General features: G+C 49.3%; 2 non-coding genes and 1 pseudogene across 2 annotated transcripts; all 3 read left to right on the forward strand.

Annotated features, from left to right (window-relative positions):
* The first annotated feature begins 1,277 nt into the window (after positions 1–1,277).
* LOC123722853 lies at positions 1,278–3,181 on the forward strand. The gene has a single exon (XR_006756655.1). It is a non-coding gene; the product is annotated as a small subunit ribosomal RNA (ribosomal RNA).
* A 349-nt stretch (positions 3,182–3,530) lies between these two features.
* Positions 3,531–3,687, forward strand: LOC123722820. The gene has a single exon (XR_006756623.1). It is a non-coding gene; the product is annotated as a 5.8S ribosomal RNA (ribosomal RNA).
* Positions 3,688–4,235: 548 nt separating this feature from the next.
* The window catches only part of LOC123722802, a 5,992-nt pseudogene continuing 2,727 nt past the window's right edge, over positions 4,236–7,500 (forward strand).

Raw genomic sequence — 7,500 nt, forward strand, 5'->3', positions numbered from 1 at the left:
GTTCTGGATTTAAAAAAAAAAAAAAAAAAAAAAAAAAAAAAAAAAAAAAAATAATAATAATAATAATAATAATAATAAAACACAAAAAATATTGATAATAATAACAATAATAACAACAATACGTGTAAACACTTTCCGGTGTCACGTCAATTGTGGTATACGCCAATACGTGAACACCCCATTGTTTAATGATGCGTGGTTGACATGTCACCATCATTGCTACTATTGTAGACTGGATGCGAGAGGCGTCTGTCAGTGATGTAATGAAACAGTGTGTGGTGTTTGTAGAGTTGTGTTGTGTGGTGTGTCTGCTGTTGTCGTTTGATTTTTACAAAGTAAAATTTGTAGAGTTTGTGTGTAGTGTATATAGAGTATTAAAAAATAAACGCGCGCAACTATTTTTTATTTTAATAAAATAGTAGTGTTGTGTTTGTTGTTTTAATATTTTTACACAGCAAAAACACGCGACGACGACGACGACGACACACACCACACAACGAAATATCACCACACACGCATAAACTGTGTCAGACTACGTTCCCGTTTATGAATGCGGCAGGACGTTTATAATAGAGTCTGTTATAAAAGAAGTGGCGATTTGTGTTCGGCGCGCGTGTAGATTTCGCAGCGTCGTTAACGCACCAGATCGACCCGTGAATTCTCGTCGCCTCGTGTCGTCGCGTGTGTCGCGTTGAGCTTGTTCTCGGTCACCTCCACCGGAGAGATCGAACAGTCGCTCATTGCCGCTGCGCGGCGACTTCGAGGGACGGTGTATTTTTTTTTTCCAACTATCATTATTATATTATTATTATATTACATATATATTACTTTTGATTCTATTTTATATAGATCAGTAGTAGTGTGTAGTTAGTAGTAGTAGTAGTAGTATTAGTAGTGGTAGTAGCATTTATAAAAAGGTATTTTCGATCTCTCCGAAACCGGACTGATGTCGATATTTTTTCCTCGATAAAGAGAGAGAATCAAATTTATTTACACAGTGTGAAGTATCGAAAATGTCTCGTTGTTGAACATTCACATGAATCGAACGCGCTTTTTGTCCGTTCACTAGCACCGCACCACACACACCACACAGTAGTAGTGTATTGTGTAGTGTAGTAGTGTAGTGTAGAAAAGAAAAATGACCACCGACTGACTGCAGCAGGCAGGCAGGCAGCAAGCAAAACAGCAAAAACCATCGATGCGTTTAAACGTTTAACGTTTTCGCATCGTCGAGTTGTGCGTGTTGTGCGCGTTGTATGCGGCGTGTTTGTGTCAGCTCCCTGGTTGATCCTGCCAGTAGTTATATGCTTGTCTCAAAGATTAAGCCATGCATGTCTCAGTGCAAGCCGTATTAAGGCGATACCGCGAATGGCTCAATATATCAGTTTTGGTTCCTTAGATCTTACCTCGGTTACTTGGATAACTGTGGTAATTCTAGAGCTAATACATGCAATCAGAACTCTGACCAGTGATGGGATGAGTGCTTTTATTAGATCAAAACCAATCGACGGAGGGCCTCGCGTCCGAAGTCGTTAATTTTGATGAATCTGGATAACTTTTGCCGATCGCATGGTCCAGCACCGGCGACGCATCTTTCAAATGTCTGCCTTATCAACTTTCGATGGTAGTTTCTGCGACTACCATGGTTGTCACGGGTAACGGGGAATCAGGGTTCGATTCCGGAGAGGGAGCCTGAGAAACGGCTACCACATCCAAGGAAGGCAGCAGGCGCGCAAATTACCCACTCCCGGCACGGGGAGGTAGTGACGAAAAATAACGATACGGGACTCTTACGAGGCCTCGTAATCGGAATGAGTACACTTTAAATATTTTAACGAGGAACAATTGGAGGGCAAGTCTGGTGCCAGCAGCCGCGGTAACTCCAGCTCCAATAGCGTATACTAAAATTGTTGCGGTTAAAAAGCTCGTAGTTGCATTTGTGCGCCGCGCTGTCGGTGCACCGCATCCGCGGTGATACTGACACGTCTGCGGAGCATATCGTCGGTGAGCCGTCGGTAATACGGCGGTTCAATATCAAAATCCTATCGCGGTGCTCTTCGGTGAGTGTCGAGATGGGCCGACAATTTTACTTTGAACAAATTAGAGTGCTCAAAGCGGGCTCAAAATTGTGCTTGAATATTTCGTGCATGGAATAATAGAATATGATCTCGGTTCTATTTTGTTGGTTTTCAGAACTCCGAGGTAATGATTAATAGGGATAACTGGGGGCATTCGTATTGCGACGTTAGAGGTGAAATTCTTGGATCGTCGCAAGACGAACATCAGCGAAAGCATTTGCCAAAGGTGTTTTCATCAATCAAGAACGAAAGTTAGAGGTTCGAAGGCGATTAGATACCGCCCTAGTTCTAACCGTAAATATGTCATCTAGCGATCCGCCGACGTTACTACTATGGCTCGGCGGGCAGCTTCCGGGAAACCAAAGATTTTGGACTCCGGGGGGAGTATGGTTGCAAAGCTGAAACTTAAAGGAATTGACGGAAGGGCACCACCAGGAGTGGAGCCTGCGGCTTAATTTGACTCAACACGGGAAATCTCACCAGGCCCGGACACCGGAAGGATTGACAGATTAACAGCTCTTTCTTGATTCGGTGGGTGGTGGTGCATGGCCGTTCTTAGTTGGTGGAGCGATTTGTCTGGTTAATTCCGGTAACGAACGAGACTCTAGCCTGCTAAATAGGCGTCGTCATTTATGTGTGCGTGGCTTCGGTCGCGCAACTCACTGGCGACGTATTAAAATTCTTCTTAGAGGGACCGGCGGCTTCGAGCCGCACGAGATTGAGCAATAACAGGTCTGTGATGCCCTTAGATGTCCTGGGCCGCACGCGCGCTACACTGAAGGAATCAGCATGTTCTCCCTGGCCTAGAGGCCCGGGCAACCCGTTGAAACTCCTTCGTGCTGGGGATTGGGGTTTGCAATTATCCCCCATAAACGAGGAATTCCTAGTAAGCGCGAGTCATAAGCTCGCGTTGATTACGTCCCTGCCCTTTGTACACACCGCCCGTCGCTACTACCGATTGAATGATTTAGTGAGGTCTTCGGACCGACACGCGGTGGCTTAACGGCCGTCGGCGTCGCTGGGAAGTTGACCAAACTTGATCATTTAGAGGAAGTAAAAGTCGTAACAAGGTTTCCGTAGGGGAACCTGCGGAAGGATCATTAACGTATTACGTATTACTCATATTACGAATAATAATCCACAAAAGAGAGAGCGCCCATCGGGGCACACCAAACGGGGCGACAAAAGAGGGAGTTGTGTGACACTAATCCGGTTGTTGTGTGTCATCTCCCAGTTCCGGTCCGATAATGGTGGGCGCTATACAAAAACAAACAGAAAAATACACCGGTATTAGAAAGTGCGAACGCTATGTCGTCGTCGTGGTGGCGCGCGCGTGTGTGTATAACGCGCGCGCGCGCGCTCCCTTCGCGTGTTCGTTCGCCTTCTAAGATATTTTTTTTTTATTTTTATTTTTTTTTATATACATACATATATCAAAATATGTAAAACAATTACCCTGGACGGTGGATCACTTGGCTCGCGGGTCGATGAAGAACGCAGTTAACTGCGCGTCATAGTGTGAACTGCAGGACACATTTGAACATCGACATTTCGAACGCACATTGCGGTCCGTGGAGAAATATCCAGGACCACTCCTGTCTGAGGGCCGGCTGTTAAAATATAAAAATCACACTGTTCACTATATATATATATAGCGAACAATTGACGGTTCTCTTATTTTATACATATTCACGCAATGTGTATATATATATGGGTCCGTTTAAATATAACCTCTCAGACACACATATTACACCACCATACGAGCGGAAACCGATCGCGTCGATACGCGTATATATGTTATATACACGTTATATATATACGATATATACCTACGTATGTAAGTATGTATATACGATCGGGGGCGTCCCGGGGACGCGCGACTCTTCGACGTAAAAAATCGACAGAGGGCATGCGCGTCTTCGCACACGGTGACGTAATAAACCCCGTTTCGTGTTATGTATATATATAATATATAATATATGTGTATCGATGTGTGCGTGTTTTCGTGCGTGTGCGTGTGTGTGAGTGTGTATTATATATAATGTAGGCGGACACGACGTCCGAAGAGCGCATCGATGCGACGTTGCTGTGTGTGAAAACACGGCAGCGGAGCGTCGTTGAGCTGACGGATATCGCGTCTGCCTCGATTTTTATCGTTGGCCTCAGATCAGGGAGGATCACCCGCCGAATTTAAGCATATTAGTAAGCGGAGGAAAAGAAACTAACAAGGATTTCCTTAGTAGCGGCGAGCGAACAGGAACGAGCCCAGCACTGAATCCCGCGGTCGTATCGAACGCGGGAGATGTGGTGTTCGGGAGGTTCCGCTTTCTCGTCGTCGATACTCCTGTCCAAGTTCGTCTTGAACGGGGCCGTTTTCCCGTAGAGGGTGCCAGGCCCGTAGCGACGGAGGGCGGCGGCGAGAGGGACACTCCTAAGAGTCGGGTTGCTTGAGAGTGCAGCCCTAAGTGGGTGGTAAACTCCATCTAAGGCTAAATATTACCGCGAGACCGATAGCGAACAAGTACCGTGAGGGAAAGTTGAAAAGAACTTTGAAGAGAGAGTTCAAGAGTACGTGAAACCGTTCAGGGGTAAACCTGCGAAACTCGAATGAACGAACGGAGAGATTCATCGTCAATCCGCGGCGTACGCTGCCACGCTCTGATGAGGCGTCCGTCCCTGTCAAAGGGGATAGCGGGCTTCACGGGCCGGCAGCGTCGACGTTCGCGGACGGCGTGCACTTCTCTCTTAGTAATGCATCGCGACCCGTTCGATGTCGGTCTAAGCGCCGTTCGGGAGCCCAATCGTCTTTACCTGTCAAAGGGTAAGGCGTTTGGACCGTGACGGTTTTGCCGACCGGCCGTCGGACGGTAGAAGACACGAATCGCGCACGCGCATTTTAAACAAAAGCGCGTCCGGCCCGACGCAAGATAACGTCGTATTATCGAGGTCCTGCCGTTGTGCGGACATCGGTGCGGCGCGTCTGTTGTCGCCGCCGTGCAGTCTCGGACCGTGCGCGTCTCAGTCTGCGATGATTCAGTTTCGGGCACTCGCAGGACCCGTCTTGAAACACGGACCAAGGAGTCTAGCATGTGTGCGAGTCATTGAGTTATGTTTAAACTGAAAGGCGTAACGAAAGTGAAGGCGCGCGCTCGTCGCGCGCTCAGGGAGGATGGAGCGTCGGTCGTTCGATCGATCTCTCGCACTCCCGAGGCGTCTCGTTTCCAATCCGTGAATGTAGGCGCGCTCTGAGCAGAGATGCTGGGACCCGAAAGATGGTGAACTATGCCTGGTCAGGTCGAAGTCAGGGGAAACCCTGATGGAGGACCGTAGCGATTCTGACGTGCAAATCGATCGTCGGAACTGGGTATAGGGGCGAAAGACTAATCGAACCATCTAGTAGCTGGTTCCCTCCGAAGTTTCCCTCAGGATAGCTGGCATTCTGAGAAATAAACAGTCTTATCCGGTAAAGCGAATGATTAGAGGCATTGGGGAGAAATCATCCTCAACCTATTCTCAAACTTTAAATGGGTGAGAACTCCGGCTTACTCGAACGATGAAGCCGGAGATCTGATGACGGTGCCAAGTGGGCCAATTTTGGTAAGCAGAACTGGCGCTGTGGGATGAACCAAACGTAGTGTTAAGGCGCCTAAAAAACGCTCATGGGACACCATGAAAGGCGTTGGTCGCTCATGACAGCAGGACGGTGGCCATGGAAGTCGGAATCCGCTAAGGAGTGTGCAACGACTCACCTGCCGAAGCAACCAGCCCTGAAAATGGATGGCGCTGAAGCGTTTTGCCTATACACTACCGTTACGTGCCAGCGCGACGACCCTTAAAAAGTCGTCGTCATTATGCCGTAACGAGTAGGACGTGCGCGGCGGAGAGCGCAGAAGGGTCTGGGCGAGAGCCCGCCTGGAGCCTCCGTCGGTGCAGATCTTGGTGGTAGTAGCAAATACTCCAGCGAGGCCCTGGAGGACTGACGTGGAGAAGGGTTTCGCGTGAACAGTAGTTGCTCGCGAGTCAGTCGATCCTAAGCTCAAGGAGAGATCTTATGTCGATGTGGCGTGTTTATTTATATTTTAATATATAAAATTATGATAAATAACGCCCTTTGAGCGAAAGGGAATCCGGTTCCTATTCCGGAACCCGGCAGCGGAACCGTTTCAATAATCGTTCCCTCGTTTATAAACAGCGAGTGTTCGACGGGGTAACCCAAAGTGGCCTGAAGACGCCGCCGAGGGGTCCGGGAAGAGTTTTCTTTTCTGCCTGAGCGTTCGAGTTCCATGGAATCCTATAGAAGGGAGATATGGTTCGGAACGCGAAGAGCACCGCATTTGCGGCGGTGTCCGGATACTCTCTGCGGACCTTGAAAATTCAGGTGAGGGATGTACGTGGAGATGTCGCGCCGGTTCGTACCCATATCCGCAGCAGGTCTCCAAGGTGAACAGCCTCTGGCAATTGAACAATGTAGGTAAGGGAAGTCGGCAAATTGGATCCGTAACTTCGGAATAAGGATTGGCTCTGAGGACCGGGGCGTGTCGGGTTTGGACGGGAAGCGGATGCGGCCGGTGCCGGGCCTGGTCGATGCTCGTGCGTCCCTCGGGGCGTGTGGGCTGAATCCGGACCCGCGTTCCGGCCTTCCGCGGATCTTCCTAGCCGTAAGGTCGCGTCGGTTTCGCTTCGTGCGCGATCGGCGCGCTCCTGTACGACCGCCGTTCAACGGTCAGCTCAGAACTGGCACGGACAAGGGGAATCCGACTGTCTAATTAAAACAAAGCATTGCGATGGCCCTAGCGGGTGTTGACGCAATGTGATTTCTGCCCAGTGCTCTGAATGTCAACGTGAAGAAATTCAAGCAAGCGCGGGTAAACGGCGGGAGTAACTATGACTCTCTTAAGTTAAGAGAATGTCACGTGGCGGTCCTCGATTTCTCGAAGGCGTTCGACACAGTGTCCCACAAGGCGCTGGTCGGGCTACTTCGGGCTCGGGGGCTGCCCGTGCCATTCTGTGATTACATCTGCCGACTGTACGAAACGGCAACCACTACCTTAGTGGTTGACGGAAAGTCGAGCACACCTGCTCATGTGGGCCGTGGAGTTCGCCAGGGGGACCCATTGTCGCCCATCCTGTTTAACATGGCGATGGACGTCATTCTTGCCTCTCTACCGCCAGAGGTAGGCTACAGGCTTGAGACGGAGCGTGTCTCCGCCCTTGCCTACGCCGATGACCTAGTCCTGCTTGCAGGCTCAAAGGTAGGGTTGCAGGAATCCATCGATCGTGTTTTCGAGGTGGCGTCGACGATGGGCCTTATGATCAACCATAAAAAGAGCTCCGTTTTATCGATGGTACCCGACGGGAAGCGCAAGAAGCACCACTACGTGACCGAGAAGACCTTTAAGGTCGGTCGGATGTGGTTGCCGCA

Source organism: Papilio machaon, chromosome 29 (assembly GCF_912999745.1).
Source record: "Papilio machaon chromosome 29, ilPapMach1.1, whole genome shotgun sequence".
In the NCBI taxonomy this organism is placed as follows: domain Eukaryota; kingdom Metazoa; phylum Arthropoda; class Insecta; order Lepidoptera; family Papilionidae; genus Papilio; species Papilio machaon.